This window comes from Anastrepha ludens, chromosome 5, assembly GCF_028408465.1.
Source record: "Anastrepha ludens isolate Willacy chromosome 5, idAnaLude1.1, whole genome shotgun sequence".
In the NCBI taxonomy this organism is placed as follows: domain Eukaryota; kingdom Metazoa; phylum Arthropoda; class Insecta; order Diptera; family Tephritidae; genus Anastrepha; species Anastrepha ludens.
The window spans coordinates 29,830,126-29,841,807 of record NC_071501.1 but is presented as its reverse complement, the minus strand read 5'-3'; the positions used below and the strand labels follow the sequence as shown (position 1 = coordinate 29,841,807).

Here is an 11,682-nt window from a genome sequence, read left to right as displayed (position 1 = left end):
GGATGTCCTACCCCACCCGCCGTATAGTCCAGACCTTGCGCCATCCGATTACTATCTCTTCCGATCGATGCAACATGGCCTGGCTGACCAGCACTTCCGTAATTACGATGAAGTCAAAAAATGGATCGATTCGTGGATTGCGGCAAAACCGACCGAATTTTTCACAAAGGGAATCCGTGAATTGCCAGAAAGATGGGAAAAAGTAGTAGTAAGCGATGGACAATATTTTGAATATTAAATTTGTAACCATTTTACGTCAATAAAGTTTCAAATTTCGAAAAAAAACCGCACGAACTTATTCATAGTCCTATTAATTTCTCTTCACATGAAAATGCCGGTTAATTTAGTACAAACCTTGGCGAAAAAAGCCGGCTTAGTACTAAAAAAAAGTGGCTCTAACAACAACAGTCATACCAAACACACACAAGCAACAAGAAATGGTAACAGAGAACAACAATTACTGTTGCTGCCAAGAAAGAGCGCTTGAACGCCTCTACGCAACGGCCAAGACAATTTATATCCGTGAACCTCCAGTGAGCGCCGAGCGATGATGTCAGCGGCGAAAATTTATTTAATGCGCGACGCAGTCAAGCAACTCTTTTAGTACAGCGTTGGCGGGCAACAGCGACGGTTCGGTATCGCAGAAAACGACGAAAAATAAAGTAAAATTCAAAGTAGAAAAACTTGGCGAAGGTGCAACGAAAACGGTGAAACAAGTTTTTTTCTGTTTCTATTCCTCCAACATCACAACTTGACTTATTGGAATATATGCATGAGTATACGTGTAAATAATATTTGCAAAAAAAAACAACAACAATACGAGAAAAACATATTCTATAAAACGCGAAAAAGTTGTATAAAATCAAGTATTTTATGAAAAGTGACTGGAAATTATCATATTTTCTGCAAATCAAATTGGTAATGCCACTTGAGGATGTGTGTGAAAATTCATAAAAAATGTGAAAAGCTCAATAAAAGTGACAGCAGTGAACTCGAAAATAATAAAGCGTGAAACAAAATTTGCAAAGCAAAATGAGCATTAGCTCATGATGAGCAGAGCGGCGGACAAAAGGGGGAGAAGCAGAGCGATATTTGTGTTGGCAATTTTTTTGCAGTGATTTTAATTGACTGAGCGATTTGAAAATGATTTAGATTTTGTGTGTTGGGGAAGCGAGTAATTGAATTTTACTAGGGATATGATGTCAGCAGCGAATGAAAAATATAAGAAATGCATAGAAGTGAAGTTAAAATAACCACTTGCACTAAGTAGTACGAAGTGAGAAAGAAGTTAATAGGTGAGGTTTTGTTAAGGCGAAACTAAAGATGGGCTAGGGTAAGGCAGCTGGATGCAGGTAGTATCTAGGAAGCAGGCACAATTAGGTCCAGATGGCCATTTTTGATAGATAAAATACATGCAGGATTTTTTTATGTGGAAGAGCAACGTCAACAAAAAAAGTTCTCAAAAATCAACACTATTTTGTAGTTACTTGAAACTTGCATTTTGTTATAGAAGAAATCAATGGGTTACAAAATAAAAACTGCATACCTAGAAAAATCTGGTTTAAAGCCGAACTTTTTGAAGAAATAAAAAAAATTTTTTTTTATATTGTATAATTCCTAAATTTTTTTTTTTAATTTTTATACAAGTTTGAAGCTCTGCGTTCTCTGGTTTTTGATGTAATGTGAACTATATTTTTACAAAAAAATAGTAGTGTGTTTATGATCTTGCAACGGCGTGTATATGTGAAGAAATCGTAAAGGTACGAATTAATAGTGATTAGGGCAAATATGTGGCCCTTCGTTCTTCTCTGGAAGCATAGAAAATAATAAAAATAAAAAAATATTTATTTTAATGCTAAAAACATTTGTATTAAAGAAAAAAATAATATTTAAAACTAGAAATTCCAAAAAAAGAACTGAAATTAAATATTGAAAAAGGCAAAACTAAAATTTTTCTTCTGAAAATGATAACAGAGGTATTCACGCCCATCTAAGCTCTCATCTTCTAACTGTTCAGATCCTGTTTTTCTTTCTCCCGCTTTGATTTCTTACTCTAGTTTGATAAGTAAAGTTTTGCAGTTTTTGTATTAAAGAAAAAAATAATATTTAAAACTAGAAATTCCAAAAAAAAACTGAAATTAAATATTGAAAAAGGCAAAACTAAAATGTTCCTTCTGAAAATGATAACAGAGGTATCACGCCCACCTCATCTCTCATCTTCTAACTGTTCAGATCCTCTTTGTCTTTCTCCCGCTTTGATTTCTAGTTTGAAAAGCAAAGTTTTGCAGCAGCTGAGAGATATTTTTCCTAGGTAGGTAGGTTATATAGCAAGAACAGCACGGGTACACTGCAAGTAGCACTAGAGTGCCGTTTTGGTACCATAATGTAGACCACTACAAAAAAATGCGATGTTCAAATACTTAAAGGAAGAAATATCATCTACAGCTATCCTGTAGTGGAGGAGAGAAACGGGATTTAGGCTGAAGAGCTACCTCAGACTCACCCTGAAAACAACACTAAGGGACCTCAAGCGCCTCGTCGCCAGTCCCGGACATTTGCAAAGAAAGTATCTATCTCTGCCGTATCCCCACAACTTCTGTAATTGGGGTTCTAGCTTGTCGGCATGAGTTCCAATCACCCAGTGACCGGTGACCACCGCAATGAGTTTGAAAATTTAGTGGCGTGGGATCTCCAGCATTTTAAGCGTCCTGCTTCTGTCGTACTGAATCAAAAATATTCTTGATATGGCACACAATAACATGGGACTCCATCTGTCTTGGGCTTCTTTAAGAAACAAATTGTGCCTATTACTACGCAAATAAGCAAGCTTGTCGCTTTCATGGCTCCTTACTTGACTCTGCTATTGGCGGTTTAAAAAAAATATATAAATAGAAAACAAAATATATCTCATATTATCAACTTTAAGAACTTATGAGCTTATTGTGAACACCCCTAATAGTAAAAAGTCATAATAATTATAACGAATCAGCTAGCTAAATCAATGTGATTGATGTCAGCTTCTTATTGCTGGAGTTAAATCAAGTCAAGTTTAATTAGTTCACTTTGCTAACGATCGCAGATTTGTATTTGAATGAGAATGTTCTTTGTAAGCCTTCCTTCATATATTTTGATTTACATATACCTGGAAAAAATCAAGCAGTCAGGCATCAGAGTTCAGATGCATCGCTGTTTCCTAAGTAGTGTTCGATATTACTTCTCAGAGTAACCGATGCCGGTGGGAATGTGAATGGAGAACTTGAATAGACAATTTTAAGGGATTTGGTAAGCTGTTAGGCGATGTATATTAAATCTTCTTAGGTAGTTAATTTCAATTCATTCAAGCTGCACGACTTACTACTCTGTACGCAGTTTAGCAACGTTTTTAGATAATTTTTCAGATGAAACCTCTGGAAAAAGTTTCTGTATTGAGAAATGAGTGGAAGGGCATTCTTCTGTAAAACTGAAAAATAGTTAACTACAGAAAAGAAAACGATATTTGTCTGACTAATTAGTCTATAACGAACCAGGAAAACCAAATTTTGATCTAGATTTTGATGGCTCAACATATATAACGTAAGCAGTGAGTGCCATTGAAAATCATTAAGTGAGTCAATTTGGGCCAGTTAGGAAGGAGTTAGGAAGTACTTATATACCTGTAGGTTTGCTATGTCAAACTGTCGGATTTCCTACAAACTGCAGGATTATGTACTTACTCTAACAACTCCCTACTCAGCTTCCTCGTTGCTATGCTTTAAATAAAATTTTCGATAAAAACGGATGGCCAGAGTGTGGCAGCAATGCTGTTAAGAAAACTATAGACGAACCTTCTTTTGCAAGAAACAAATATAAGTATGTCAGGAATGAGTTTTGACATTGAAAATAAATTCAAGTTCGATTTGGATAGAAATTACACTCTTTATTTTTCTTGAATCTCTTTTTTGTAGTGATTCATATTTATTTACAGCATTTAAAGGGAATTAATGAAGAAGCTTCAAATTCTTTGGAAAAACCACAACTAATGCAACAAAAACAAATAACACCTTATTTCGACACTGTCAGTAAACATACGGTATATCGAAGTCACAAAGATTTGAAAAATTTTCAAGAAAAAAGTCACGAAATATAATCAAAATTTCAAAGCTTTTTAATGGATATTTTAAAGCCAGAATAGGGTTGCAATAATCATGCCATTTTCTAGTCTACTACATTCTAGCATCATTCACGCAAATCCAGTGTGGTTACCATTAGCATTTTTATTAATATAAAAGAGATACGAGAATGAGCTTTATGGCGAAGATTTGCAAAACCCTCAACTTAAATTTAACGCCTACACATTTAAGAGAGCCATATGGCACTTGCATTATATTATACTAAAATACTAATCAGGTACAAAACTGCACATCTAGAAGAAGTAAAAAATAAAAACAAATTAAAAAAACAACAAAAAAAATTTTCATGAGATTTTTCGATCATTCTGGTTTTTCTTTCAAGCGGCTGGAATTTTTTTAATTAAGTAAAATCCTAAACATAGAGGTATTATTTCTAGAGACACTCACTGTGATGTTTAGTGAAACTGCCAAAATTGAAAAAACTGAATCTCTGAAAAATATATGTTTTTTGTCATATCCAATTTAGTAATAAATGATGAAAGCTTTTTATTATTTTTTAATTAAGGTTTCGATACAACAAAGAAATTTTATGAGATTTTGCAAAATTAAAGTTTTGAATTTGGAATATAAATATCAATCAATTTAGTTTTATTAGAATAAAATTTGGTGTGTTTTCAATATTCAAAAAGAAATGTTAGGATTCCAAAAATTAGGAGTACTGTTGTTAGAGGCACTCAGTGGAATTTTCTCTCAAGTTAACTAAATTGAAACAAGTAAGCATTTTAATTGATATATCGCACCCTAAATACAAAAGGGTCACAACTCAAAATTTTCCAACTCGAGCTTGACTTGTTTACAGTAGCACAGAAAACAAACTATCTGACATATCACGCTGAAATTTGCCATGTAAGCTTATAACAGTCCTACCAAAAAACAAAAAATTTATTTTTGCCATATATCATCCGCGGACCGTTTTATTGATAACGTCTCGTTCATATTTGAGCAAAAGGTACATTTTGAGTTGTGACCCTTTTGTATTTAGGGTGCGATATATTTAAATAATACAAACATCGTACTTTATTCAGTAATAAATAAATAAAAGTAATTTATATAGGGTGGGCCATGTAAAATTTGCTTTTTGAATCGGCTATGAAAAAAACACTAATCAATATTTTTTCAAACTTTTTTTTTTATTTTGAAGATTGAACATTGTCATTTATGAATGAAAAATAATATCGTACAAATGACTGGCTTTACAGTAGGCCATTCGATCAACCCAATTTTTAAGCACATTTTCGATTGTTTGGGCTCCAATTTCATGAATGACAACTTCGATTTCGTGTTTTAAAGCATGAATCGTCTCTGGATGGTTCGCATAGCATTTGTCCTTAACGGTTCCCCACAAAAAATAGTCCAACGGGCTTAAATCACAGCTTCAAGGCGGCCAATTGATATCGGAACTCAAAAACGGTAGCCAAAAGTACGAGTGTAACTTTGGCAGTGTGACAAGTTGCACCGTCCTGTTGAAACCAACTGTCGTCCATGTCATCCTCTTCAATTTTTGGAATCAAAAACTCGTTGAGCATGTCACGGTAACGCTCGCCATTTACTGTAACCGCGGCTCCTCATTTTCGAAAAAAAAAAAAAATAGCCCGATGATGCCGCTAGACCAAAAACCTCACCAAACAGTAACTCGTTGTGGATGCATTTGCTTCTCTACAGCAACGTGTGGATTTTCTGAGCCCCACATCCGACAATTTTGCTTATTGATGTGGCCACCGATGTGAAAATCAGAAAAGAAGAAGACTCACCACTTTGGAAATAGGTTTTCAATATTTCCCAATTTCGTTGAATCGTATAGCGTCCCATTTCGTAAATGTCAAACCTTTAAGTAAATTACGAATACATTTGACATCTCATTTGTGTTACCATTCCCAAAAAAATAGGTGATTCAAAAAGCAAACGCTATATGGCCCACACTGTATGTTTTTAAATTATATTATTAAAAAAAATTTGAAACTTTTTGATGGGATTTGTTGATTTTTGGTGCTTTTTTTATTTTTAAAATAACTTAAAAGTAGTAAAACGAAAAATAGAATCATCATTTTTATTGGCACTTACTGTCATATTTTCACAAACTGCCCAACTGAAAAAGTTAAATATTTTAAGATACATATTTTTTAAATAGCGCACTCCTCTTTTTCTCTTAGCCTCACAGTCTGTGGGGAACCATCATCACCAACTTCATCAGTAATAAATAAATGAAAGTTATTTTTTTTTTTACTTGAGATTTAAATACCATAAACAATTGTTGCTTTATTTGAATGGGATTTTGTCGATTTTTATAACTTGTTTAACACTGTTGGAATATAAACTATAGCCTGAACCTTTTTTGTAATATAAAATTTAGTTTTAAAATAATATAAAACAAGTAAAATAAAAAATAGAAGTATTATATTTATTGGCTCTTCACAAACTGCCAAAATTAAAAAAGTTAAACTTTTTGAAATATAGATTTTTCCAATGTCATATTCATCTAGCAAGAAAGTATGAAAATTATATAATTTTTTTATAGTTACAATTTGTGTAATAAGATCCCATCATGCTTATGATTGAACAAAAAAAAATTAAAAATAATCAATATCGAAAAATTGGAAAATGGGAAATATATTTTTAAAATATTATTTAAAATAAATCAAACAAACCGAACCTCGTCAACAAAAAAATTATAAAAAATCAACTGAATATTGTAGCAACTACTAACTTGCATTTATACTAAAATTAATTGGGATATAAGAAACTGCGCACCCACATTTTTTTCTAACTTCGGATTAAAAATTTGTGCAATTTTTATAAGTCTTGTAGAAAGTTTGAAACTACGATTGATATGATTTTATTGTAAATAAATTGAATAATCTTTTTATAAAAAATAATTTAAGTTAAAAAATAAATAGTCAAAATTTGTCAAAATATTGAGGTGATATCAGAAATTTTTTTTCGCGGCCTTTATTTTTCGATATTGCGTACACGTTCCTTTAAACTTAGTATTCTCATTGTGTTTGGCGGCCGCCGTAGCCGAATGGGTTAGTGCGTTACTGAGTACTATTTCCCTAAACCGGCTACAAAGAAGTTTGTGCTTGGGTATCACAGGTGCCATGTGTACGGCATCTAGTGATGCCCTTAATGCCATTCTGAACTTCCAACCTCTAGATCTTCAAATTCGAAAGGAAGCAATGAAGGCGGCGTACAGGCTCAAGTTAAACGGAGTCTGGGGAAATGAAATAAGCACTGGTCAATGTCAGATATACCACCAGTTGTCAGAGCGATGCACACTGTTCTCAATGCCTGTGGACTAATGGGTGCCTGTGGTTAGCTTCGGTAGGAACCTATTAATGGGATATCAGCACACTTTCTACGCCGACGGATCCAAAACCAGTGATGGAAGCGAATCTGGATGGTAGGTACTTAGATGAAGACACTAAGTACTCCTATGCTACAGGACAGATGGCCACGGTATTCCTTACGGAAGTATATGCCATCTTGAATGTGGCGTATTAGCTGATTGAGAAAAAGTGGCGGGGCAACAGTATTGGAATTTGTAGTGACAGTCAAGCTGTACTGAAAGCCCTTGCTAACCCACGCTGCTTTTCGAAGTTAGTCGGTGAATGTAAGACAAAACTGAACAGTGTTGCAAAACACAACAAAGTTATTCTTATTTGGGTGACTGGACATTGTGGTATTATAGGAAACGAGTTTGCCGATAAATTGGCAAATGAAGGCTCTGCAAGTATGCCACCAGGCCCTGAACCCTTTCTAGATGTCAATTCCGCATCCACTTTTTATATTTCCTATCTCTATTCTTTTTACCATGGTCTACTGACTGAGTGCTTGTACTTGTCCAGCCCCCCACAAATCTCATCTAATCTAACCATTCGGAATTCAGACCAAAGACCAAAATGAAGAAAAATTGTTTCTAATAGCGGTAGAATCAAGTAAATGAGCTATTATGGAGCTCTTTATCATTTCATCTTCTCCCTTACAAGTACAAACTGTAGAGAATAGCTTTTTGGAACGTGTTTAGCTGCTTCTCAGCCTGGTTTGTCATGTGCATTTTTCTTCCGTAAAGAACACCAGAATACAATGAGCCTTGGCTTAAATTTAATTGTGAATTATTAAGGCATTGTTGATGCCATTTAAGCTTAAGACGAAAAAGTTGAAATTCGACATTTCTTAAGTTGGTGCCAAGGTAGTGCAAAATGTGTCTGATGGAGATATTTTACTTTTTACTCATTCTTCGCTGTACTGAAACTTTTAGGGTTACCCTGCCGAACTTTCAGAAATCGTAAATCATATCATTGTATGTTATACGGGATAGTAGCGGTTTGAAATGGAAAGGCTTTTAGTACTTTAGAATAAATATCAAAACAAGGAAGCTACGGCTAAGTTTAACACACAAAATATATCTGATTTATAAATTATTGTAAAATATTAAGCTTAAATGAAATTAATATTTACTTTATGACTAAATGATTTATATTGAAAAAGAAATTAGAAAAAAATGTGCAGACGCTGAAAACTATGATTAAAAATATTTTGTTCAGGTTTTTCTCAGCCGTAAGGTTCTCAAAATACGAATGTTTCAAATCAGTTACTTTTTTTGAATACTTGGACTTATAATTTGAAGAACTTCAATAGGAAATGGTCAGTACAGCAAAGAGGCATACAAGGAACGTTGAGGTGACCATTGATCCCGCTCGAATAGAGATCAGTCTAGAGCCAATGAAAAAATATATTTAATTACCATTAAGAATTGGTTAAAGCAATTGCATTCCCTTCCTCTAAGTCTGGGCAGACGTAAGAGATCAGACGTACAAAAATACTAGGAAAAATATTTAAGTTCAATACAGCTTTTTAGCTTTAATAAAATTTCATCGAAATCATATTTTCTCGTAAATTAGTAAGATTCTTCTTTAAAATACCATTCATTATTTGAAAAAAATGTGTACTTACTATAGAAATACCAAAAGTATGAAACTGAACACAAAAGCCCACAGCCTCGATGGTTAGATAAAATATACACGTTTTCCCTCCACACCCCAATTCCTTTCGAAAAAGTGAATAAAGGTACAAAAGTGGCAAAAATGAAACAGACAAGACCACTGCCTTGCAGCCTTTTAGTAGCCAGAGTTAAGCCAAGTGTGTCGAGACAGGAAAATACAACAAATATACAACAATGCAAAAGCACAATAAACAAGAAAGCGTGTAGAAGACAAACGAAAACAAAAAAATGTACTTATAGTAGCCAACAACAAAGGCAGTCGTCGCAGTCGCAGTGGCATTTATTTATCAACTACTTTTGCTGCTGCATACAATTCAATTGTGAAGAAAGTGAAAGAAATTCAAGTCAAGACACATAAAAAGCCAAAAGACAGGCAATCTTACCTTAATTGTCTCATTTTGTGCACATTTCACTAATGCTTTTGAGCGCCGAGTTTTGCGGCTGTTATGCATTGCATTCGTTAAAGTGCATAAAAGCGAAAGGCTGAAATGTGAGATTGGTAAAAATAAGATAAAAAGGTATTTTCTTTTATGTAAGAAAAAAATGGCGAAAATTAGTAAAAAAGTAAATAAACAGAAAATTAGGTAAATAAACTAAAGTTGAATTGCAAGTCAAAATAAATATTAATCGAGAAAAGTAGCAAAAAGCAGCGCGCTTTCAAACCACAAAATAATGATTTTTCATAGCTAAGAAATTTGGTATAAAAATCTGCAAATAAAAAAAATTTGTATTGCTCTGATACTCAGTTCGTTCGTAAGAATGCTTCAAGTCTATAGAAATACGGCAGAACATTAATGGTAGTGAAAGGGCAAAAATGTAGCAACTCAGGTACGAAATTCATGAAGCCGCATGAAGAAGCCACAAGACGAGGATGAAGGTAATGGCTGAAGCAAAATCAGAAGTTTCTGCTGTCATTACTGAAATTCCTATGAAGCCAGCAGTAGTGGAAGTAAAGGAATATTTGTTTTTTTCGGTGGCTACGTCACTGTCGCACATTTCCGGTTGAAAAGCTTTAAAAACACACCAGCACACAAAACGAGTTTTTACGTTTGACTAAAATGAACAGCTGTTCGCTGAGGTGGACGTTCGATATGCGGTGAATATGTAGAGAAATAAGCGCGATAGAGAAAAAAGGTGTGAAGAGGAGAAGAAAAAAATATACAAATGAAAATGTTTAATTTTTTCTACTTACACAAAAAGGCATATAATTATTATGATTTATTATTATTAATATTTTATAAGTTGTTGTAAGTAATGAGAAGTATTGAAGTTCTGTTAGTTGTGCCAATCAGCGATGCTCATTTTGCTTTGGGAATCAAAAAATAAACACAAGATATTTTTATGAAGTAAAATAAATGAGAATAGATGAATGATTTTACTATAATAATAAAATAAAATAAAGGAAAATAATATAAAATTAAAAAATAGAATAAAATAATAAAACAATACAAAAACATTTAAGCAAATTAAAGAAGAAGAACTAAAATATAAAAAAATATAAAAAATTGAGCACAAAAAAAAAATTAAATAGCATGAAATAAAGTGGAATAAAGAATTAAATTGACAAAATGTAAAATAAAAATCAACAAAAGCTAAATAAAACTAAACTCAATAACATGAATTAGAAAAATAAGACCACAAATCTAAAATAATCTAAAAGAAATTATGACAAATAAACAGAAATAAAATAGAGTAAAATGGCTCTGAAGTTTACACACAAAAATGAAGGAAAAAATGTATTAAAATATCAAATAAAAATAAAATAAAATTCAATGAAAAATTGTCAAATGTAAAATAAGCTAAAATAAAATTGAATAGACTAAAATAAAACAAAAACAGAATAATATAAACAAATTAAATAGAAAGACAAGAAATAAAGAAATATTAAATAAAAATAAAAAAATGAATGAAATGAAATTTGATAAAAAAATATTAAGCGCCATGATATAGGCCAAGAAAAATTTTAAATAATATAATACCAAGCGGAATAACAAGAGAAATATTTTTTTAATTTTAAATGAAAAGTGGAATAAAAAATAAATAAAAAGAAGTAAACAAATGAGTTCTAATAAAATAGGTTAAAACAAGATACGATAATAAATAAAATAAAACTAAAAAAATTGACGATTAAATAAAAATAACAAATTATGTGTGGCTTATTGGCAACCAGGCTAACCTCACCTAATTAAATAGGCCAATAATTAATTAATTAAATAGGTTAGGTTAGGTTAGCCTGGTTGGCATTAAGCCACCCATAGACCTTTTGGTCCCTAGCGATACCAGATGGAGACCGACCTCTATGAATACCGAAAGTCAGGATGTCAACGCTTTTGGAGAATCTAAGCAGAGTTGGGAGATCCGTTTTTGAGACGTCCTCCAGACCCTCAAACAGTGTGGCTTCCAGGCATTTTAAACGCGTTTTTACTAATAAATAAGTTGCAATAAAATTCATAAAAATCTGAAATAAAATTACAGAAAGTAAAATCAATTAAAAAAAATATGCAAATAAAATAT

General features: G+C 32.7%; 1 long non-coding RNA gene across 2 annotated transcripts in view; it reads left to right on the top strand.

The window, feature by feature from the left end:
* The first annotated feature begins 617 nt into the window (after positions 1-617).
* LOC128864376 (uncharacterized) overlaps positions 618-11,682 on the top strand; it is a 73,164-nt gene continuing 62,099 nt past the window's right edge. For both annotated transcript variants that reach the window (XR_008454676.1, XR_008454677.1), the window contains exon 1: positions 618-918. This is a non-coding gene — a long non-coding RNA (uncharacterized LOC128864376). The remainder of the gene's footprint in view (positions 919-11,682) is intronic.